The following is a 26,484-nucleotide window of genomic DNA, read 5'->3' on the forward strand; positions in this document are numbered from 1 at the left end:
TCTTCACCGATGCGGGTGTATGCAGCAGGGACCTGGCTGTCAGTGACTGTCGGGTCAGTGGCACTGATTGGGCGGGCGCAGCTCCTCCTACACGTCCAATCAGCCTGCCATACATATACGTCGCTGGTCCTTAAGTCACGTCCAGCTGTGACGTACATGTACGGCAAGGGTCCTTAAGGGGTTAAACTGTATTGGTGATGTGTCCTGTGTGTGCAATGTTAACAAATTGCAATAAAGAATACTAGAGTTTTACATGTTTTGTATAGATGGAGCTAGGGTCCAAGGAATCCGTCTCTAACATCGTCAATCAGTGATACAACAGTTGGAGTTGACCATATGTTGTAGGCGCCATAAGGTCCGCTTCCACTTAAAGGGAACCAGTAACCATGAAAATACAGTGTAATCAGCAGGCAGTGTGTTATAGAGCAGGAGGAGCTGAGCAGATTGATGTATAGTTTTATGGGAAAATATTTGGTATAACTTTTTAAGTTCATTTAAATTCCTGCTCATTCTGGACTTTAAAGTCAGGGAGGCGGTCCTATCAGTGATTGACAGCTATCTCTGTATGCAGCCATAGAGGGAAGGCTATCAATCACTAATAGGACCTCCTCCTCATAGAGGGAAGGCTGTCAATCACTTATAGGACCGCCTCCTCATAGAGGGAAGGCTGTCAATCACTGATAGGACCTCCTCCTCATAGAGGGAAGGCTGTCAATCACTGATAGGACCTCCTCCTCATAGAGGGAAGGCTGTCAATCACTGATAGGACCTCCTCCTCATAGAGGGAAGGCTGTCAATCACTGGTAGGACTTCCGCCTCATAGAGGAAAGGCTGTCAATCACTGGTAGGACCTCCTCCTCATAGAGGGAAGGCTGTCAATCACTGATAGGACCGTCTCCTTGACTTTAAAGCCCAGAATGAGCAGGAATTTAAAAAGCTTAATACAATTTATATAAAATATATTCCCACAAAACTATATATCGATCGGCTTAGCTCTTCCTGCTCTATAACATGCTGCCTGCAGATCAGACACCATTTTCAATGTGACAGGTTCCCTTTAACATGACAGCAACACTTTAAGTAAGCAGTGCAAAGGCACAATAGTGTAGCAGAACAGCGTTGCAATTTTATGGATACATAACTAATATTTCACATTTATTGTAAATATAGAAACTATACAGCAGTGACATGTCAACCACATATGTTTCTCAGGATTATTACACTGTCCTGCACAAGAACCGGTCAGTCAGAACCATACTGACAGTTCACACCAGGCTAATGCCAGCCAAACATATTCATATCTGTCAACCGACAGCTATCTCTTCTGACCCCCTTCCGACATCCCCCTTACACATAGACGTTCAGCTCAGTCAAACATGTATGTGAGAGATGAGAACGACACTGGCAGACACTTCTGGCAGCAGCTTATCACCTGGGAGAACAGAAAGATCAGGCGAAAATATTCAGTGCCACGGTGTGATTAGTTTCCGTAGTGTGTAGTATGTTTTAAGCTTGACATACAGATAGGAACTATGCCAGCCACGTCCACTAATTTCAGTGGGTTTGGCTGACGACCTAATGTGTATAGCATTGTCCCAACTCTTCCCTCATGGTTGATGTCGAAGAAGATAAGAATCCAGCAGTTGAAATCCAACGTGCCCAATCCTTTTTTTTCTCAGGCTGTAAAGATGCTGCTAGAGGTATCTAACAGCAGCTTTCTTACCAGATCTCCATTCACCATCTATGCATGCTCAGCCAAGTATGCATTTGTTTCGGAACATCGGAAGAGATATCTCTTGAGTATGTCCGGCTTTACACCTCAGCAGTCATTGATTTTAGAATTATATGCACCAAAACAAAACTCGTATACTCAGGCAGAACCATCTATCCACCTTGACAAAAAAGAGCTATGGATTCTTTCTTTAACCATATGGCTGAATGGTAGACCGCCATTCCACTCAACTTCTCCGAAGGTACATGTAGTTTGTAGACAGATCCCATCAATATTCTCAGGTTCCATTATTAATCTATTGTCATCTCCAATGACTGGAGTTGGGGGAAACAAAAAAAATATGACACCTGTTCATTGTCTGTCTGTTTTCTTCAAAGTATATCTATCTTCCCTCCCATCTGGTATAACCACTGAGGGCAGCTACAAATGTCAGAAGTGGGCTAAGGTACAAGAAAGTGCACATTACGATTTGCCACCAGCGATAGAAGAACTGGAAGGAAGTAAGTTTCAGTTAAATGTTATTGGAGAGTATAGAAATGATCCAAAAGTGTAAAAAGTAAGTAACGTCTTCAATAAGGTCTCCTCAGTGAAGTGTGTAATTTGTAGCGTTACCACTCCCCACTTTACGTTTTTTCTTTGGCAGGAGAAATATTTTTTCTAAGTCAGATACAGATTATGCAGCATTAAAATCCTGTCAAGTAGATTTGCAGATAGCATGAGAATTACCTGGACTGAAAAGTCAATATAGATAAAGCTAAAAGCTTCTTATTTCTTGTATGCACTTCTATGACAGGGCTCTAGGTTTATGAAGATCCGCTACTACACGGATTAAGAGGACACTGATAGATCCTGCCACAAAATATAAAACATCTATGTGAGAGGATGGCTATTTTCCTTGGCCTGATTGGGATTTCTGATGTCATCTTCATACCGTGTTTCTGAATGTTTTTAGAGTATAATCATAGGGCATGTGCATACCCCCAACTTTTGAAAATCACAAAGTCTGATATTAGCACCAATGTGGTGGAGTGTAAAACAGTCTTTACTTGTCTTATCAGACCCATGTGTTGATGTAGCTAAGTAGATTAAGTAATAAGTGATGCCTTAGATGTGGTATGGCTAGGGGGATCTCTGGGCTTGTGATCTGAGCTCTTAGGGGGCATCTACGTGCCACCCCGCCATGGCTAGGGTGTTTAGATACCGGGCTAGGGCAATGAACTTATTTTATCCCTAGATGAAGAAAAGTCTAGATACACTTCTGGTCTAATTTAAGGTATCCAACATAGGAGCAAAGTCAACCAAATCTGACAATTTCAGCAGGATTGGCCGCTTATAGTATGGGTGCGACAGATGTAAGGGACAGAAGAATTTACCATATCCTCAGGATAGGCTATACCTAGTTGATCAGCAGTGGTCCAACACCGGCACCCCCAGCAATCAGCTGAGAATAGTCCATCACTTAATAAAAGATGGACAACCCCTTTAACATCTTTAAGATTGTCCACTTGGACATTTTTCAACCATATTAAAAGTAATATGTCAAAAGCGGCCTCCATATCCAAATGTTTGCATAGACACATAGCTGTGGTTCACTTGATTAAAACAGTTTTTCTTTTGTAGATCTGAGGCTCCGTTCTCAAGTTATGCTAATTTTACCTAATGTAAATATTAGGCCTTTGGTGCAATGAGGGCATCACCATTGCTCTTGCTGCATCCAAACTCCACTCCTTTCTGTGGCTATACCCTCCCTGGCTGCTTTGCCACTGCCTGACCCTGTCAATCAATGAAGGAGAGAAGGGGCTGGTCACAGATAGTAGTGGAGCTTGGGTTAATTGGTACACCCTTATAGCATCAAAAGCCTAATTTGCATATTAAGATAAAGTATCATAGCAATAGATCTTCGTGCCCCTTATCAAATATTTGGCATGTCTCTGAAAAATAGAGAAGCAGCATGAAATCAATGGGTCCCAATTTTGCACTTAATAGGGCTATTGTCCAAGATCTCTTGGGTGACTAGTAAGTGGGAAGATGGTATGCAAATCAGATGTTATCAAGCTCTGCCTCTAATGCCATCAGATGTAAAGTAGATATCCTATATGTCAACGTTTGACCTTTTAAAGAGGCCTTAGATAATAACTAAGCCAGCATCTCATCTGCAGACAGCTGTTTTGGGGTAATTGAAACTTAGATAATAACTAAGCCAGCATCTCATCTGCAGACAGCTGTTTTGGGGTGAATGCCCCTCATCAGTGCAGAGCAGATCGTACTGGCTTAGGCTACTTTCACACCTGCGTTAGGTGCGGATCCGTCTGGTATCTGCACAGACGGATCCGCACCTATAATGCAAACGTTTAGATCCGTTCAGAACGGATCCGTTTGCATTAGCATGAACAAAAAAAAAAAAAAAACATTTTTTTTTTTTTTTTTTGTTCATGATAATGCAAACGGATCCGTTTTGACTTTACATTGAAAGTCAATGGGGGACGGATCCATCTGAAAATTGAGCCATATAGTGTCAACTTCAAACGGATCCGTCCCCATTGACTTAGGCTACTTTCACACCTGCGTTCGGGTGTCCACTCGTGCGCTCCGTTTGAAGGGGCTCACGAGCGGCCCCGAACGCAGCCGTCCGGCCCCAATGCATTCTCAGTGGAGGCGGATCCACTGAGAATGCATCCGCCTGCCAGCGTTCAGCCTCCGCTCCGCTCAGTGAGCGGACACCTGAACGCTGCTTGCAGCGTTCGGGTGTCCGCCTGGCCGTGCGGAGGCAAGCGGATCAGTCCACACTTATAATGGAAGTCAATGGGGACGGATCCGCTTAAAGATGACACCATATGGCTCAATCTTCAAGCGGATCCGTCCCCCATTGACTTTCAATGTAGAGTCTGAACGGATCCGCTCAGACAACTTTCAGACTTAGAAATTTTTCTAAGTTATAATGCAGACGGATCCGTTCTGAACGGATGCAAACGTCTGCATTATATGAGCGGATCCGTCTGATGAAACATCAGACGGACCTGCTCTGAACGCTAGTGTGAAAGTAGCCTTACATTGTAAGTCTGGACGGATCCGTTTGCCTCCGCACGGCCAGGCGGACACCCGAACGCTGCAAGCTGCGTTCAGGTGTCCGCCTGCTGAGCGGAGCGGAGGACAAACGGTGCCAGACTGATGCATTCTGAGCGGATCCGCATCCACTCAGAATGCATTAGGACTGGACGGATCCGTTCGGGGCCACTTGTGAGAGCCTTCAAACGGAACTCACAAGCGGAGCCCCGAACGCTAGTGTGAAAGTAGCCTTAACTGGGTGAGAGGCCTCAGTCAGGATTCTGGGGATACTGCTCTCCATAAGAGGATATAGTACGTGGGAAGTGAGAGTTGACGTAAGGGTGGGTTGCTTTTGGAACTTATTTGCCTGCATCCTTGACAGATGTACAGTCTTTTCTGCCCTGATGATTTCAGTACAATGCATCTATACAGTGACAGTCATCATCATCTGACCCATTGTAGTTTTTACATAACTACTGCCTACGGGCATTGCTAAAAGAAGCACTATGAAGAAGCACATTGCACTGTAACTACAATCCAGCTTTCATCAACAGCTGCCATCTCATGCGAGTGCGCTAACACTCCCCTCATGATCAGGCATGGGATATGACTCTTCCATTAACTTCTGAGATCACAACAGTTTATGCAATAGGTGGGCAAAGCCGAGGACAATATGTCGATATTTAAGAATTCTGTTACATAAAAGGCAAGATTTTACATAATGATAAAAATGCTCTTCTTTGTTTGGTAGCGTGAGTTATATAATAAAAACATTATACATTGAGAATATCTCATCTTTGTAGCTATTGAGGTTGTAGATGTAGCAGTCACCCTCTGGCCCTGGTGCCACAATGGGCCCAAATTCTCGTTTGCCACTAAAGAAGACACCAGTACTATACAAACACAATGACCATAAGACGCAACCTGGGTTTAGACAAAATAAAATTATTCCACTAATTAAAACTTCCCTGGTAGTTTAATTAAGTGGAGGGGTCAATGTCACTAACTTTAATAGTCTAGGGTAGAGTTTTGGTCAGCTCCTGTTAACCCTAGTTTGTCATCTTTTGACTATTGAAACAAAAAGTAATAGCATATGTGCTCACATGATAAGAGTATCACTATTACAGTAAACATTACAAGTTACAGTGTCCAGTACAATACAGTACCCACTGTGTAGTCCTCTCTTCTTACTGGTCTGACTCCTTCCAGTAGTGACATCATCAAAGGTCCTTTAGCTACAGTAAGTCAGGGCTTTCATGCATTTTCCTGCTGCCTTGTGATCTGTTGGGGACACACTGGTTGGACCTCCAGCTCCACTGATCAGACACTTATCACCTACCCTGTGTATAGGTGATATGCTGTCATGCTGGAACAACACATTTAAAGGGGTCGCCTCACCAGAGTCATTGGGGGTATATGGCTAGGATTTACCATATGCGTCTAACTGAACAACTGCTGATCAAAATGGTAGTCAGACTAGAAAACCACTTTAGCCACTTAGCTGTTTGTCAAACTGGCATTATGAATGAATGAAAAACGAATCCAGCCAGCAAAGGAGGCAATATGGACAATCACAATGCAATAGTAAGTGCCTTGTATTAATTTTCTCTACATAATAAATGCTATTTGCGGAAGTGAGACAACCCCTTTAACCCCTTAAGGACTTAGGACGTACCAGTACGTCCTGTTTCCCGAGTCCTTAAGGACCCATGACGTACCGGTATGTCATGTGTTGTTCCGATCACCGCCGCCCGGCGGGCGGTGATCGGAACCTGGTGCCTGCTCAAATCATTGAGCAGGCACCTTGGCTAAATGCGGTTTGCGGCTTTTACCTGTGCTTGCGGTGGTGATCGGGCGTGCCATCGGGTCCTTTGTAGCTGTAGGGGGGACCCGATGGCATGGAAGGCAGCGCGATGCATAAGGAAGGCATCGCGCTGCTTTACGGTGACGAGCCTGTGAGATCCAGCCCCCTGGATCTCACAGGCCGGAAGCTGTATGAGTAATACACACAGTATTACTCATACAGCCAATGCATTCCAATACAGAAGTATTGGAATGCATTGTAAAGGATTAGACCCCCAAAAGTTCAAGTCCCAAAGTGGGACAAAAAATAAAGTGAAAAAAAAATTTGTTTCAAGTAAAAATAAACAAAAACGGCATTTTCCCCAAATAAAGTAAAAAAAAATTGGTAAGAGATAGGGGGAAAAAAAAGTATACATGTTAGGAATCGCCGCGTCCATATCGACTGGCTCTATAAACATATCACATGACCTAACCCCTCAGATGAACACCGTAAAAAAATAAAAATAAAAACTGTGCTAAATAAACAATTTTTTTGTTACCTTACATCACAAAAAGTACAACAGCAAGTGATCAAAAAGGCGTTTGCCCACCAAAATAGTACCAATCTAACCGTCACCTCATCCTTCAAAAAATTAGAACCTACCTGAGACAATCGCCCAAAAACTAAAAAAACTATGGCTCAGAATATGGAGACACTAAAAAATAATTTTTTTTATTTTAAAAAAGCTGTTATTGTGTAAAACTTACATAAATAAAAAAAAGTATTCATATTTATTATCACCGCGTTCGTATCGACCGGCTCTATAAAAATATCACATGACCTAACCCCTCAGATGAACACCGTAAAAAAAAAAAAAAAACTGTGCTAAATAAACCATTTTTTGTCACCTTACATCACAAAAAGTGTAATAGCAAGCGATCAAAAAGTCATATGCACACCAAAATAGTGCCAATCAAACTGTCATCTCATCCCGCAAAAATCATACCCTACCCAAAGTAATCGCCCAAAAACTGAAAAAATTATGGCTCAGACTATGGAAACACTAAAACATGTTTTTTTTTTTGCTTAAAAAAAGAAATCATTGTGTAAAACGTACATAAATAAAAAAAAAGTATACATATTAGGTATCGCCGCATCCATGACAACCTGTTCTATAAAAATATCACATGATCTAACCTGTCAGATGAATGTTGTAAACACAAAAAGTGTAATATAGAGCAACCAAAAATCATATGTACCCTAAACTACTACCAACAATACTGCCACCCTATCCCGTAGTTTCTAAAATGGGGCCACTTTTTTGGAGTTTCTACTTTAGGGGTGCATCAGGGAGGCTTCAAATGGGACATGGTGTCAAAAAACCAGTCCAGCAAAATCTGCCTTCCAAAAACCGTATGGCATTCCTTTCCTTCTGCGCCCTGCCGTGTGCCCGTACAGCGGTTTACGACCACATATGGGGTGCTTCTGTAAACTACAGAATCTGGGCCATAAATATTGAGTTTGGTTTGGCTGTTAACCCTTGCTTTGTAACTGGAAAAAAATTATTAAAATGGAAAATCTGCCAAAAAAGTGAAATTTTAAAATTGTATCTCTATTTTCCATTAATTCTTGTGGAACACCTAAAGGGTTAACAACGTTTGTAAAATCAGTTTTGAATACCTTGAGGGGTGTAGTTTATAGAATGAGGTCATTTTTTGGTGGTTTCTATTATGTAAGCCTCGCAAAGTGACTTCAGACATGAACTGGTCCCTAAAAATTGGGTTTTTGAAAATTTCTGAAAAATTTCAAGATTTGCTTTTAAACTTCTAAGCCTTGTAACATCCCCAAATAATAAAATATCATTCCCAAAATGATCCAAAAATGAAGTAGACATATGGGGAATGTAAAGTAATAATTTTTGGAGGTATTATTATGTATTATAGAAGTAGAGAAATTGAAACTTGGAAATTTGCAATTTTTTACAAATTTTTGGTAAATTTGGTATTTTTTTATAAATAAAAATTAATTTTTTGACTTCATTTTACCAGTGTCATGAAGTACAATATGTGACGAAAAAACTATCTCAGAATGGCCTGGATAAGTCAAAGCGGTTTAAAGTTATCACTACTTAAAGTGACACTGGTCAGATTTGCAAAAAATGGCCGGGTCTTTAGGTGAAATAGGGCTGAGTCCTTAAGGGGTTAAAGGTGCATTTACATCGGGCTGTTCGTTAAGTGGAGGTAAAGCAGTGCATTTACATGCAGCAATCACCTCCACAGTATGAGGACGAGCGATCACTGCTATCCCTCGTACCCAGGACCGGTTTTAGACAAAATGTGGCCCTGGGCAAAATCAAAAGAGGGGGCCCACATCTTGTAATAATGTGCTAAAAACACAGTCCGACGTCCGACACCCCCGACGATCAGCTGTTTGAGGAGACGGCGCGTGCTGTTCACTGCCGCTGTCCCAGAGACATACAGGTGCAGAGCAGGAAGAGAGGAGGGAGACAGCACGTGCGCACAGACCGCCGCCGATCTAATATTGATGACCTATCCTAAGAATAGGTTATCAATATGAAAAAACCCAGAGAACCTCTTGAAGCTATTTCCAATATTGTGCCTGTTGTGCTCCCCCCCATGTGCACAAACTATACTATACTATACACCCAGACTGCCCTCATTAGTAATGGTGCCTCCAATAGTGATAATACTCCCCAAGATAGCCCCCATTAGTAGCAATGCCCTCCATATTGCGTCAAATAATAATAACGCCCCTACAGTATCCTAGTAGTAATACTATAACCATAATGCTCCCAGTGGCTCTAATGTCCCCCTGTAGTGCCCCCCACTAGTTCCAATATATAATGCTTCCCCCCATAGTGCCTATATATATATATATAATGTTCCACCGTAGTGCCAGTATACAATGCTCCTCCATTCCTCCCCAGTAGTGCCAAGTATATACAGTCCATGTGTCCACAGCAGTGTGGACATTTAGTATAAAAAAATAAAAAAACACCTCCCTCCCATCCTCCCACCGCTGTCTATGATACAGACCACAGTTTTATCTGTGGCTTGTGTTGCTGATTCCTGATGCATGCGGTCCCAATAACATCACCACTCCTGCTCCAGGTCTCACGTGATGACGTCATCATGCGAGACCCAGAGCAGGAGGTTGCAGTGATGCCATTGTGGCTTCTTGCTCTGTTCTAACGCCTCACAGGCTTGAGGCCTAGCGGTCTGAGGCTTGTGAAGTTGGACCGCCATAAGTGCGCCCCCCCTTTATGGGTAGCGAAGTGGCACCCGAAGGCGGATGACTACTCTTGCCTATCCATCGTCCTGGCTCTAATTCAGAGCACATTACTGCAGGAGGTATAACAGGAGAGGACTATAACTCCCAGCATGTCTAAGCCATTATTATTTAATATCAGAGCACATTACATGAGGACGTATGAGAGGATGGGACTGCAACTCCCAGCATGTCCAAGCCGTTATTATGTAATATCAGAGTACATTACAAGGGGAGGTGTAAGAGAAGACTACAACTCCCAGCATGTCCAGGCAGTTATTATAAGTACATAAGTATTATAATGTACATTATAAGAGGAGGTATACAACTCCCAGCATATCCAGGGATTTGTAATGTACCCTGATATTATATAATAATGGCCTGGACATGCTGAGAGTTGTAGTCCTCTCCTCTTATACCTCCTCTTGTAATGTACTCTGATATTACATAACAAGCTGGACATGCTGAGAGCTGTAGTCCTCTCCTCATACCTCATCTTGTAATGTACTCTGATATTACATAACAGGAGTTATAAGAGGAGAGGACTATAACTCCCAGCATTTCCCTTGCACTTACATTGAATCCATACTTTTTCACATGCATGGCTGGTCTTCTTCTTCTTCATTACTTTACTGCACTGCTGAGCTCCGCCTCCTGTTCTGGTCACATGATGGTGAGGTCATCACAGGTCCTTCATCCCCTCTTCTCTGCTGAGCTCCGCCTCCTGCATCTGACATTATCGCAGGTCCTGTCAGCACTAGGGTAATAATTTCTCTTATATGTGAGGGAGGAGACAGTACACTGCATTGTAAAGTGCAGCTGTTCAGCTGTCCGCCTGTTTGATTCCAGCACTGAAGCAGGGGGCCCCTCAGACAATGGGGGCCCTGCGCAATTGCCCAGTTTGCCCCTTAACGTCGGCCTTGCTTGTACCCATACAAAATCATTGCTCCTGGGCAGCAGAGTGCTGTTTAGACAGCACAATCTACTGCTCGGGAATGATGACTGAGGTGTCCACACCAACAATCATTTCACCTGAAATTATTGGAAATGAGCGTTCGTAGGAAAGTTTGTTCCCAATAATTGGTCTGATACTCGGGCTGTGTAAATCCAGTTTTAGACTATTAGAAGTTTCGTTGGTCAGGATCAGGGGTGCAACACCAATGAGGCCAGGTCAGGCAGCACCATCTAGGGGCAAGAGGGGGGCAGCCGAAAGGATAAATGGCAGGGGTTAGGTTAAGAAATTGGAATTGGAGAGGGAGTGACGCCATTTCAGTTTTCGCTTCAGGCAGCAGAAAGGCTAGGTGCACCCCTGGTCAGGATCTAAGAAAACTTGGAGACAACTTCTGTGTGAGTCGTTGGCCACATTGATTTTCATCCATCCAAGTTTAATGACTTACAAAAATCTGATCTTTGGAAATGCTGAACTGCAGATGAAAGACACTGAGGAACAAATCTCAGCATATTCCGAACATCGTAAGAACTTATAATTCTAGTCCCCTTACTTTTCTAAAGCATGAATTTAGAGAAATATGCAAAATTCCCCCCGACCATAGCATATTATCTCGCCCTATTTTATGTACGATCTGTTTATATTTTGATAGCCTCCCATAGTTTCTATGCAGTACAGAGAGTGATGATTCAGGCAGAATTTTACAGGCAGCTCCGGCTTCCAAGTCCAACATGAAACCACGCAAACACGGAGCCAACAAAAACAGAGAGGGCCGGCGAGTTCCAGATGAATAAAACACACAGGGCTTTCTTCCCCTCGCTCATCCCTATTCTTCATACAGGAATGTTTACTTTTGATGATTTTATTATATGATATTTTTTAGTTTCTCTTCTTGGGAACAATCCAGTAACATACACAATGGATAGATAATACGTCCACATACCAGGCGCTGACTTCATTAGCAATAAAGATCTTGTATTGGAAACAGCTGTTTCATTTTATTGTACGACTTACAATCTATGCCTTCACTAGAAACAAAGCAATTTGCTGCAGAAAAAAATAATAAAGTCTGGTTTGCATTGCCTTCATCGTGATAAAAAAAATAATATATTTCCCAAGAACAAGCAGGATAATTATTGGGGTAAACTTCTGCGATTGCCCTAATTGTGTACAAGTGGGAAAATTGTTGGAAATTTTTGATGTTTTTTTTAATGGCAGTTTGTAGTTTTCAATGCGGATCATAAATTGTAAGAAGATATCTCGCCAACAGTTATAGACAGCCTATCATATCCCTGGATAGGTCATCAGTATCTGATCGGTGCGGGGTCTGACACCCGGGACCCCCACCGCTATGCTGTGAGCGCCACGGTCTTCTCCGTGCTCACCAAGCACAGCTCCGTACACTGTATAGTGGCTGTGCTTGGTACCGCAGCTCAGCCCCATTCACTTCTATGGGGCTGAGCTGTGCTTAGGCCACGTGACCGATGAACAACGTAACCGGTGTCATCACTGGCCTAGGAAAAGCTGAGAGAAGGCCACATGGCTACTGCCTTATCAAACAACCTTATCAAACTGTTGATTGGCGGGGCTCCGAGTGTCGGGGTCCTACCACTCAGCTATCTCCGGAATTCCCAGAGAAATTAATGTAGTGGTCGCACGCATGGCCCACTGGCCACTCTGTTCATTTCAGGGAGCTGCAGGGGATACAGGGCTCCCGTTCTTGTGATTGGTGGGGGTCCCAGCGGTAGGACCCCCACCAATCTAATAGTTATAGTGAATGACCTATGGGGGTCACATTGGTGGGTAAACGACCCGTGAGGTAGGCCAGAGTGTAGAGCCTGTTCCTTGGACGGACTGGTCCGTCACTGTACTGTATTACATGCAAATGCATTTTTTAGGTCGGCAGCCTTGGAATACTGTAACATATGGTTGCTGGTTCCTAATAATAATAATAATATTGCTAGCAATCAAGGTTATAGTTCGATCACTACCAGTTTTATTTTAATTGCAGTCTGTTAGACCATGTATACGAGGGGTTCAGGGAGTCTTGCATTTTGCAGTATCCGTTGGGGGTTTGCATAGGAAGTTTATTGTATGTAGGAAAATACTTCGGAAGATTTTCTGTTTTGAAACCAACTGGAAATACAGATAGATTTTATTAATATCCTGAGTTGATTTTTAATTGTCTAGCTGGTATTTAAGGTTTAATTAGAGGAAGCCTTTAGAGGAAGCCTCAGGAGATGATGGTTTACCAGGGAGATAAGTTCAGTAAATAGATAAAGGGTAGAGGAACAATAGACAGATAGGAAGTCACCACTGGCCTAATCCTAACCAGAGCTGCTAAACCCTTGGATTTCCATAACCCAAACACATTAACACATAGTGAGGCACCTGCTATTGTGCACGCAAGGCTATTTGCACAGCTTGCGAAATGTGACACAGTAAGAACATAAGTAATCAAAGCAGGACACAAGCGTGTGCAAAATGTACAGCTAGGCAAGCGGGTTACTGTGTATGTCTCCATCCCATGGAACATGAGATACTGGCCCGAGTCTGGGACAAGCTAAATTGGTAATATGCACTCCATCACCCCTGACCTCCCCAAAAACATGCGCCCTCAGCAAGCATGTTTATATCTATGGAGTGATTGAGACGGGCTGCCGGCACAACATAGGATCGGGCATACACATACAAAGAATATACACAAAATGTCTCCACTCCTATGAGTTGCTGTCTCCACTGTGGTCATGAGTGTGCCTCATGGGTATATAGATTATGACACTGATACTGTTGTGGCATACTATAGCTTTAAAGGACATCTGTCGGCAGATCTGTACCTGTGACACTGGCTGACCTGTTACATGTGAGCTTGGCAGCTGAAGGCATCTGTGTTGGTCCCATGTACATATGTGCCCGCATTGCTGAGAAAAATGATGTTTTAGTATATGCAAATGAGCCTCTATGAGCAACGGGGGCGTTACCATTACACCTAGAGGCTCTGCTCTCTCTGCAACTGCCACGCCCTCTGCACTTTGACAGGGGCAGGTGTAATGACATTTTCACTGCCCGGACCTGTCAAAGTGCAGAGGATGCAGCAGTTGCAGAGAGAGCAGAGCCTCTAGGTGTAATGACAACGCCCCCGTTGTTCCTAGAGGCTCATTTACATACATTAAAACATCATTTTTGTCAGCAATGAGGGCACATATGAACATGGGACTGACTTAGATGCCTTCAGCTGCCAAGCAGACATGTCAGCCGTTTGTAAGCCAATGTACATATGTTTACTGCAATGTGTTCATCACTACAGTGTTGTATATTATGGCCGACCGGAGGTTCTGCCTGCAGCCAGTCAGCCATTCTTACACGGCGAAATTTCTTGTTGAGGACATCACCACACTCTTGGCACTCCACCTCTGCCCTCTTACATGGTCAACAATCTACTGACAATATATCAGACTATAACCATATGATTTTAAAAGAACAAAACTAAAGTAAACACTGATAAAAGGGATAAAATGAGCTGGATAGTACATCCCATATATCCATATAAGTATGCAATATTTCTGAAGATCCCTTCTACAACTGCATTGATCCCACTGAAGACCTTCAAAGGTCAAGTGGCTGCTCAAGGTGCATTTACATGCAACATTCCTTCCCGATAATTGCCTTCTCATCAGTGAAGGTGAGAGCAGAATTTACAAGCAGCAATCACCTCCACTGTATGAGAAAGAGCGATCGCTACTGTCACGGGCAGATTGGCCATAGACCGCACAGGGAAATTTCCCAGTGGGCTGATGCCTAGGAGGGCCACCCAAGCCCTCCTCATGGCTGCCAGCCAGGTTCATAATGATATGATTCTCTCTTACACACCTGGCCAGCAGCCACCATCCTGAAATCAACGTCCTCAGGACAGCGATACAGTTGAATACTGTGGCACAGGTGGTGGTATTGTGTGCTGCTCGGTGGTATTTGGTTTAGCTGGGGCGGTATATTGCTCTACACTATGGTATTGCTGGCCCTGCCTACTTCTGTTGTTCCTGTCTAATTAAGTTGCCCCATCTTCTGTCAATTTGGAGCCACCTGCAAAATGGGGCCACATTTACCTTTATTTCCAGGGCCACTTTTAGTTCCCAGTCCGCCCCTGGCTACTGCAGTCACCGGGCCCCATACAGATTCATTGTTTCTGGGCAGCAGATCCCTGTTCACACAGCACAATCTGCTGCCCAGAAACTGTGATTTAATGTGCTGATAAATAATGAATTCACCCGGTGAATTAATGTTTCGCTCATTCATCGGGTGATCGTTAACACCTTAACACCGGCCTATTATTGGGAATAACTTGACAATTGTTTGGCGTAAATCTGTCCTAACAAAGAACAATACACTTTATCTAGATGCACAGGTAGACAATACAATACTAATGAATCACACTCAACATCTCTTTCAAGTGAGACATCAGTTGGATAACTTACGGTAATGTATGACACTTTCCTTGTGAAGATCCAGATAAAGGGTGGCTTTGGTTGCCAACTCTCCTGGAATGTCCAAGAGCTCCTGGAAAAAAGGAAGTCCTCCTGGAGAAGCGTTCAGGCACTCCTGGAGATTTGCCCCTAGCTGTTTGTGGCACCTCAGTTGAACCATTGGCAGCAAAATAACGAGCAAGGGGACAAGGAATACAAAGGGGCATGGCCTGGACAATGTTAGGAAATAAAAGGAGCGAGTCTTGGGGGAAGGGGTCATGTCTAGCCCAAAAGATATCACCACTTTCTCCTGAAGCTATCTTACAAAATGTTGGAATGTATGCTAATATCCAAATCATGTTTCCAGATCTTACATTGCGATGAGGTATCTGCCAGAGAAAGAAAACTGTCTCCATCTGGAAGATACCTTCTTTACATATTATTTTCCCATGGAGCACTGCCATTAGGTCCCCATACACAGCTGGTCCCCATACACAGCAGTGTAAGACCTCCCCTAAGATCTTACACTGACTTACAACGTAGCTATCCAAAGATGACAATTCTGAGAACGTTTTCTTTCCCGTTTTGTGGCATTGCAATGAGGCACAGTGGATTGCTATGCAATGTCATACAATATGTCAGAGTGTAGTATATAGCCTTAGCCTAGGGATCAGCAACCTTCGGCACTCCAGCTGTGTGAAACTACAAGCATGCTCCATTCATTTCTATGTGAGTTCTTAGAAGAGGAGAGCAAGTATGCATGCTGGGAGTTGTAGTTTCACAACAGCGGGAGTGCCGGAGGTTGCCTACCCCTGCCATAGCCTATAGTTGTTAACATAATGCATGGAATGAATCTTAAAGGGGTCTGAACACAGACTTATCCCTTTCTTCCACTATTCAGCCTCCCTGATATAAGCATCATAACATTTCATGCTCCGATGCTCTCCTTTGCCCTGCGCTAAATCGTGCAGGGCAAAGGCATTTTTTGGAATTCCGGTGACGTACCTGGCTCTCTATGGGGAAAGTTCGGCAGAGGCAGAGGCAGAGCAAAGAGCCCAGTGACGTCATCGGCACTAATGGGCGGGCTTTAGCGCTGCCCTAGCCCCATCAGAGCCGGTGACGTCACCCAATACACTGTTAGGTGGAAGACTCCGCCTAGCAGTGTAATAATGTAAACAAAAAAGCCCTTGCCCTGCGTGATCCAGCACAGGGCAAGAAAAAGTATCAGAGCATGAAATGCTCCGATGCTCATGTCAGGGCGGCCGAAGGGGTGAAATGGGGGATATGTCCAGGTTCAGCTCTGAACCCGAACAACCCCTTTAAGAGTCCTTCCTAGCCAGTGCTTAGTGGATCCAAGTGATATACTCCAGGACTCAAATCCCAACACCAGCCAACAGCAACCAACTGGCAACTGTGACATGCTTTATTTTAGGGTGCTTGGGGGCATTTACAGAGTGCAGTTGCACCCAATATTTAACATTATTATAGCATCTTACTATAAAGGGACATTTTCTTTACTTTTAATGTATTTTTCAGAATCCAATAGCTTTTGATATATAGTGTTTAGCCAGGACATACCTCTCCAGTAGGGTAACTAACATTATGCATTTTTACCCCAAGACCAAAGTATGTGAAAGTGTTTACTAGAGATGGCCTTGCGGTTCGCCCGGCGAATTACCAAACATGCGAACATATGGCGATGTCCGCCGGAGCCTTATTCTTTTGCATTGCGCTGAACTTTGACCCATGACACATCCATCAGGTGGGACAGGACAGCCAATTGAGACATTTCAGCACATGGACACACACCCACCCTATAACAGAACCCGATCTGGGTGCCATTTTACATTCTGTGTTTTGCCAGTGTAGGGAGAGGTTGCTTTGTGGAGCAGGGACAGGCTGTTAGGGACACCAAACGCTAGCCAATAGGGCCACAAAAGTCCTTTTAAGGACTGGTATAGGTGTGCTATCGAAAGGTGTGATATACTGAGAGGTGTGATATACTGATAATATACTTTCTAACATAGAACATATATTATTGTGCATTTGTATTGTGCAGCGGTTGTGTGTGGTTCTGCTGCGATACCGCAGCTATATAGAGGGACAAGCGCTATTGGAACAACTATTTGCAACTGGTGTGATATACCTGTTGCCCTCCAAAAAACGGATTGAAGGGTGTGATATAACTGCTTCCACAAAATACTGATTGACGGCTGCGATATACCTGTTGCCCTAAATAAACAGGGTGGTGTAATATAACTGTTATGGCAAAAAATAAAATAAATTGAGGGGTTTGATATATCTGCTTCCACCAAATATTGATTGAGGCCTGCGATATACCTGCTTCCAAAAAATACTGATTAAGGGGTTTGATATACCTGTTTCCACCAAATATTGATTGAGGGCTGCGATATACCTGCTTCCAAAAAATATTGATTAAGGGGATAGATATACCTGCTTCCACCAAATATTGATTGAGGGCTGCAATATACCTGCTTCCACAAAATACTGATTAAAGGGTTTGATATACCTGTTTCCACCAAATATTGATTGAGGGCTGCGATATACCTGCTTCCAAAAAATATTGATTAAGGGGATAGATATACCTGCTTCCACCAAATATTGATTGAGGGCTGCGATACACCTGCTTCCACAAAATACTGATTAAGGGGTTCGATATACCCGTTTCCACCAAATATTGATTGAGGCCTACGATGTACCTGCTTCCACAAAATACTGATTAAGGGGTTTGAGATACCTGCTTCCACAAAATACTGATTGAAGGCTACGATATACCTGCTTAAACAAAATACTGATTAAGGGGTTCGATATACCTGTTTCCAACAAATATTGATTGAGGCCTGCGATATACCTGCTTCCACAAAATACTGATTAAAGGGTTTGATATACCATTATCCACCAAATATTGATTGAGGGCTGCAATATACCTGCTTCCACAAAATACTGATTGAGGGCTGCCATATACCTGCTTCCACAAAATACTGATTAAGGGGTTCGATATACCTGTTTCCACCAAATATTAATTGAGGCCTGCGATATACCTGCTTACACAAAGTACTGATTAAAATGTTTGATATACCTGCTTCCACAAAATACTGATTAAGGGGATTGATATACCTGCTTCCAACAAATATTGATTGAGGCCTGCGATATACCTGCTTCCACAAAATACTGATTAAGGGGTTTGAGTTTGATATATCTGTTTCCAACAAATATTGATTGAGGCCTGCGATATACCTGCTTTCACAAAATACTGATTAAGGCCTGCAATATACCTGCTTCCACAAAATACTGATTAAAGGGTTTGATATACCATTATCCACCAAATATTGATTGAGGGCTGCAATATACCTGCTTCCACAAAATACTGATTGAGGGCTGCCATATACCTGCTTCCACAAAATACTGATTAAGGGGTTCGATATACCTGTTTCCACCAAATATTAATTGAGGCCTGCGATATACCTGCTTACACAAAATACTGATTAAAATGTTTGATATACCTGCTTCCACAAAATACTGATTAAGGGGATTGATATACCTGCTTCCAACAAATATTGATTGAGGCCTGCGATATACCTGCTTCCACAAAATACTGATTAAGGGGTTTGAGTTTGATATATCTGTTTCCAACAAATATTGATTGAGGCCTGCGATATACCTGCTTTCACAAAATACTGATTAAGGCCTGCAATATACCTGCTTCCACAAAATACTGATTAAGGGGTTCGAAATACCTGTTTCCACCAAATATTGATTGAGGCCTGCGATATACCTGCTTCCACAAATACTGCTTTTCTCTAGGGACTTAGGCACAGGGTCATTTTGAAAATGACAGGCAGAGGAAGAGGCAGGCCGTTCCGAAGGGGTGGTAGGGCTCAGGCAGGTGCACCAGGCCGGAGCCTAAGTGGGAAGTTGGAGAAGGTGCGTGCGATTACTTCAAAGGACGTACCAGAGTTGGTTGAGTGGCTCATTCAGCCTTCCGCTTCTGCACCCTCCTCATCCTCTGTATCTGCACCCTCCTATGTGCTGTGTGCACCCCCAAAGACACCACAACTTGTGTTGAGAGCGAATATTCGAATAGCGAATATTTATCGTGAATATCGCCACTTCGAGAATTCACGAATATTTAGAATATAGTGATAAATATCCGTTATATCGAATACTCGTCATTTTTTTTCCATCTGAACACGATTCCTCCCTTTTTCTTGCTTGTGTGAGCCAATAAGAAGGAAACAATGTCAAGTTTAAAACAATACTTAGTGCACCAATCAGTAATCTGTAGTCAGACCTGCTGAAGTCACTGCCGATTAGCGTAATCGCGAATATATTGCAATACTTGACTCTATCTGCATATAAAGCTATTGTAATGTTCTGCCGTGCCAACCATTTTCTCCAGTCTCAGTAAACTTCTAGCAGCTTAGAAAATGTAGCAAAAGTGACCCACGCCTGTATTTCGCGTTACGAATTCGCATTACGCGAAATTTACATTGCCGATTTTTCACATTCAATTAAATAATCTGGAATTCGCGAATACAGTAGATATAAAAATTCTACACACCCCTGTTAAAATGTCAGGTTTCTGTGATGTAAAAAAATGAGACAAAGATAAATCATTTCAGAACTTTTTCCACCTTTAATGTGACCTATAAACTGTACAACTCAATTGAAAAACAAACTTAAATCTTTTAGGTAGAGGGAAGAAAAAATATTTAAAAAAAATATGGTTGCATAAGTGTGCACACCCTTAAACTAATAATTTGTTGAAGCACCTTTTGATTTTATTACAGCACTCGTCTTTTTGGGTATGAGTCTATCAGCATGGCACATTTTGACTTGGCAAGATTTGCCCACTCTTTTTTGCAAATCCAAATCTGTCCAATTGCGAGGGCATCTCCTGTGCACAGCCCTCTTCAGATCACTCCACAGATTTTGAATCGGATTCAGGTCTGGGCTCTGGCTAGGCCATTCCAAAACTTTAATCTTCTGGTGAAGCCATTCCTTTGCTGAATTGGATGTATGCTTTGGGTCGTTGTCATGCTGAAAGATGAAGTTCCTCTTCATGTTCAGCTTTCTAGCAGAAGCCTGAAGGTTTTGTGCCAATATTGACTGGTATTTGAAACTGTTCATAATTCCCTCTAGCTTAACTAAGGCCCCAGTTCCAGCTAAAGAAAAGCAACCCCAAAGCATGATGCTGCCACCATCATGCTTCATTGTGGGTATGGTGTTCTTTTGGTGATGTGCAGTGTTGTTTTTGCGCCAAACATATCTTTTGGAATTATGGCCAAAAAGTTCAACCTTGGTTTTATCAGACCATAACACCTTTTTCCACATGCTTTTGGGAGACTTCAGATATGTTTCTGCAAAATGTAGCCTGGCTTGGATGTTTTTCTTCGTAAAAAAAAAAGGCTTTCGTATTGCCACTCTACCTCATAGCCCAGACATATGAAGAATACGGGAGATTGTTGTCACATGTACCACACAGCCAGTACTTGCCAGATATTCCTGCAGCTCCTTTAATGTTGCTGTAGGTCTCTTGGTAGCCTCCCAGACCAGTTTTCTTCTCGTCTTTTCATCAATTTTGGAAGGACGTCCAGTTCTTGGTAATGTCACTGTTGTGCCATATTTTCTCCACTTGATGATTGATGACTGTCTTCACTGTGTTCCATGGTATATCTAATGCCTTGGAAATTCTTTTGTACCCTTCTCCTGACTGATACCTTTTAACAATGAGATCCCTCTGATGCTTTGGAAGCTCTCTGTGGACCATGGCTTTTGATGTGAGATGCGATTAAGAAAATTTCAGGAAAGTCCAACTAGAGCAGCTGAACTTTATTTGGGGTTAATCATTAAATGATGGCAGGTGTATGCTGACTCTTATTTAGCATGATTTTGAATGTGATTGCTTAATTCTGAACACAGCTACATCCCCAGTTATAAGTGTGCACATTTTAGTTTTTTTGTTTTCTTCCCTCCACCTAAAAGATTTCAGTTTGTTTTTCAATTGAGTGTTTTTCAATTGAGTTTATAGGTCACATTAAAGGTGGAAAAAGTTCTGAAATGATTTATCTTTGTCTTTTTTTTACATCACAGAAACCTGACATTTTAACAGGGGTGTGTAGACTTTTTATATCCACTGTATATGATGAATATTCTACAGAATATTCATGAAAATTTGAATATAGCCCCTGCCGCTCATCACTAACCACCACCACCACCATAGCCCCTCCACTTGAGTCAGAGGAATTATTTTGCCATCCATTCCCAGACCTTACCGATGCGCAGCCATTCTTGACATCGGCTGCCACCCAGCGGTCTGACGACAGTACCCAAATCAGCCCAAGGAGGGAGGTCCCCGCTGTTGCTGCCTACTCCGAGATCTCAAATGTCAGTGGTGGTGAAGGTGACGATGATGAAATGTCGATGGACGTCACGTGGGTGCCCACAAGAGAGGAAGACGAAGGGAGGGAGAGACTGAGCAGCAGAGAGGGAGGAGAAGGAGGAGAAGCAGGCAGAGCTCGCAGGGCACAGGAGGCAAAAAGCAGACTGCAAATCTATCTGGAGCGAGCCATCCACCATGCACGGTCACATCTGGTGCTCCCAGGACACGGCACATGGCTCCACAGTGTGGGCTTTTTTTAACATGTCAGCTGCTGACAATAGTGTTGCCATCTGCAGCTTGTGCTGTCAACGCATAAGTCGCGGTAAGCCCAACACTCACCTAGGGACGACCGCCTTAAGAAGGCACCTGGGCTCCCATCACCAAGCCCAGTGGGAGCAAAGCCGTCAGAACCCACAAAGCCACACTCCCGGTGCTCCACATCCTGCCTCTTCTTCTCCTCTCTCCTCCCATTTGTCCTCCACTCCAACTTCCAGCGTGCCGTCATCGCATTTATCTGGCAGAAGGCAGGCTTCCGTGGCCCAAATGTTCGAGCGTAAAAAGTTGATGACGCCGGATAACCCTCTTGCCCAACGGCCGACCACTGGCTTGTCGGAAACTGGTAGCCCGCCAACTACTGCCATATAAACTGGTCGACTCGGAGGCCTCTAGAAAATTTGTGGCCACTGGCACACCGCAATGGAAGGGCATCCCAGAGCTATAGGGCCACGTTCAGTGGCAAGTGAATATATCTCTGGCACACAGTGTCGGTGCCAAGATACATCTGACCACAGACACGTGGTCTAGCAAACACGGGCAGGGAAGGTACATAACTTTTACTGCTCACTCGGTAAACCTTCTGATGGCCATCAAGCATGTAACCTGTGGCTCCCATGTGGATTTGGTGTTACCGCCACAGATTGCAGGCAGGCCTCTTTTTCTCCTCCTCTTACTCCATCCTCCGTCTCCTCCTCGGCTGACTCCTCCTTTTCCACTGCTACCGCCTCTATCGCTGCACCCCCCAAGCTCTCCAGAACCTATTCGACGTGCCTGGTGAGACATTCCCATGCTGTACTGCGGCTGTTGTGCCTGGAAGCCAAGAGCCACACCAGTCCTGCACTCCTTTCAGCTCTGCGGTCACAGGCCGATCAGTGGCTAACCCCGCTCTATTTGACCGTTGATAAAGTGGTGTGCGACAACGGTGCCAATCTGCTGAGCGCGCTGAAACAGGGCAAAATGACACACGTGCCATGTATGGCACACGTCCTGAACTTAGTTGTGCAGCGATTCGTTGCCAAATACCCCGGGGTCCAGGACGTCTTGCGGCAGGCCAAGAAAATCTCTAGCCATTTTAGAAGATCCTACACGCCATGACTCGCCTTGCTGACGTTCAGCGGCAACACCACCTGCCCGTCAGATGTCTGATTTGTGACAGCCTGACGCGCTGGAGCTCCACCTTGTATATGATTGATAGGCTGCTCCTGCAGCAACGTGCCGTTAACGACTACCTGTACGAACTCTGCAGCAGGACAGGTTATAGGGAGCTTGTTTTTTTTTCACTGTGCCAGTGGCTGCTCATGCGCGACACATGCAGACTTCTGCGGCCATTGGATGAGATCACCAAACTGGTCAGTCACAGCCAGTGACATCGTACTTTACGCCTTCTTCCTGGAGTGTGCATTGCGTCGTGTCAGCCGTTGAGGAGCAGGAGCTGGAAGATAAGGAAGTCGAAATGCTGAATGAATTCCCAGGGGGGCTACTCCATCTGAGACAAGTCAGCAAGAGTCTGACGAGGAGCCAGAGGAGGATGGTGGCTGGAGGGAGGAGGAGGAGCAAGAAGAGCAGGCTTTGAGGGGGACTTTAAACTTTTCGGGGATCCCTGGTGTTGTCCGTGGCTGGGGGGAGGAGACTAAGGACGACATTCTCCTGGGCACAGGAGCCAGGGCGCTCCACCGCTTCCAATTTAGTGCAAATGGGGGCCTTCATGCTCCAGTGTTTGAAGAGGGACCCCCGTATAAAAATCATAAAGGTCAAGGACCTGTACTGGGTGGCAATGTACTTAGACCCCCGGTACACACACAAAATGGCAGACATGTTACCAGCATCACAGAGGGCTGTCAGAATGCAGCATTTCCAGGCCTTGCTGCAAGAGATGCTGCATTCTGCTGTTGCGGGCACTGGCAGAAGAATTTCTACCCACAGCAAAACAGGTGCGGGTTCCAATCCTACCACGCCTGCAAAAAGAGGGCGGTTTGAAGATGTGTTGGTCACTTCGGATATGAGATCATTCTTGCAGCCAACCCATCGACAGACACCCTCCATCAGGGAACGCCTAGACCGACAGGTGTCCGACTACATTGGGTTAACGGCAGATGTGGACGCTCTGAGAAGCGAGGAACCCCTGGACTACTGGGTGTGCAGGCTTGACCTGTGGCCGGAGCTGACACAATTTGCCATGGAACTCTTGGCTTGCCCCTCATCGAGTGTCCTGTCTGAAAGGACGTTCAGCGCAGCAGGTGGGATTGTGACCGATTAGCGCACTTGCCTAGCTCACGACAGTGTGGACTACCTCACATTTCTAAAAATTAATGAGGCATGGATCTTTGAGGAATTTAACACCTGTGACGACCACGTGTAATTGAATTTCCTCATGCCAGCCCACACATATCCGCCACCACCCAGAACAAAGAATGGTCCTTGTCTCATGTATATACAGAGGCATAAAAAGCCTTTCTGTCAGGTGAATGCCTAATTTTTGGGGCCTCTAATCCAGTGGCCTACAGTAAAATTTTTATCCAGTGACTGCCTAATGTACCTCCAGCCACATAATCACAAGTTCTTTTCTGTCAGGTGAATGCCTAATTTTTTGGGCCTGTTCTGGCCTACAATAAAAATTTTATCCAGTGACCGCCTAATGTACCTCCTGCCACATCATCACAAGTTTATTTCTGTCAGGTGAATGCCTAATTTTTGGGGCCTGTACTGGCCTACAGTAAATATTTTAGCCAGTGACTGCCTTATATACCTCCAGCCACATAATCATAAGTTCTTTTCTGTCAGGTGAATGCCAAATTTTTAGGGCCTGTACTGGCCTACAGTAAAATTTTTATCCAGTGACCGCCTAATGTACCCCCAGCCACATAATCACAAGTTCTTTTCTGTCAGATTAATGCCTAATTTTTGGGGCCTGTACTGGCCTACAGTAAAAAAAAAAATCCAGTGACCGCCTAATGTACCTTCAGCCACATAATCACAAGTTCTTTTCTGTCTGGAGAATGCCTAGTTTTTGGGGCCTGTACTCCCGTGGCCTGAAGCAAATTTTTTCTAGGCTCCAGCAGGGCACATTTTTGAGAGTGTTTCCCTTTAAGACGCATAAAAATGGCCCCTGAATAAAATATATATTTTTTGTGTGAATTTTTGCCAATGATCCCCCTCTGGTATGTCACTGTTCATGTTGTGGGACTATTTGTGCACTTCTAGTAAGTATTTGGTGGCTGCAAATATGACCTGAAGGCTTTTCAGGTTGGCATGCTATTAAAGTCAATGGGGCCCGCCGTGAACGCACGGTTCGCGAACATTTGATCTCGAAGGCGCGTTCACGAACCGTCCCGGCCGATGTTCGTCCATCATTAGTGTTTACTAAGTCAATATGTTTTCTCTAGTCATACCCAGAGACATGTCCAGAGTCTCCATCCTTTTAATGCACTTAAAAGTCTGTACCAAGGACAGCCGGACTTATCAGGCAAGACTTCCCAGAGAGATAACATCTAGTTAAAAGTTAGGTTTTTCTTGGCTACTCCTTAAGTGCAGGTAGTAAACAGAGAGTCTGCAGTAAGTGGTGTGCTATCGCTTAAAGGTTAAACAGGCAACTATTTCTTTAAATGGAAATCATTACACATTTCCTGCCAAGATGGTTTTTGTAGAGTGGTGTGCTTTCAATCATCTCCTTAAAAAAAATATATATATATTATCCTGTACTTGGAATCACAGCCAATATGGATGGACCCAAAATTTCCAAGTCTCCTATATTTATGTTTAGTGTTGAGCGCAAATATTCTAAAAGTAAATTTTTATCGCGAATATCGGCACTTCGAGAATTCGCAAATATTTAGAATATAGTGCTATCTATATATTCGGAATGACGAATATATATATTTTTTTTTTAACACCGTACACATCAGGTGATCATCCCTCCCTTCTTTTAGCTTGTGGGCCAATGAGAAGTTAACTTATATACACTGCTCAAAAAAATAAAGGGAACACAAAAATAACACATCCTAGATCTGAATTAATTTAATATTCTTCTGAAATACTTTGTTCTTTACATAGTTGAATGTGCTGACAACAAAATCACACACAAAAAAAAAAATATGGAAATCAAATTTTTCAACCCATGGAGGTCTGGATTTGGAGTCACACTCAAAATTAAAGTGGAAAAACACACTACAGGCTGATCCAACTTTGATGTAATGTCCTTAAAACAAGTCAAAATGAGGCTCAGTAGTGTGTGTGGCCTCCACGTGCCTGTATGACCTCCCTACAACGCCTGTGCATGCTCCTGATGAGGTGGCGGACGGTCTCCTGAGGGATCTCCTCCCAGACCTGGACTAAAGCATCTGCCAACTCCTGGACAGTCTGTGGTGCAACGTGACGTTGGTGGATAAAGCGAGACATGATGTCCCAGATGTGCTCAATTGGATTCAGGTCTGGGGAACGGGCGGGCCAGTCCATAGCATCAATACCTTCGTCTTGCAGGAACTGCTGACACACTCCAGCCACATGAGGTCTAGCATTGTCTTGCATTAGGAGGAACCCAGGGCGAACCGC

Source organism: Bufo bufo, chromosome 11, assembly GCF_905171765.1.
Source record: "Bufo bufo chromosome 11, aBufBuf1.1, whole genome shotgun sequence".
Taxonomy (NCBI): Eukaryota; Metazoa; Chordata; class Amphibia; order Anura; family Bufonidae; genus Bufo; species Bufo bufo.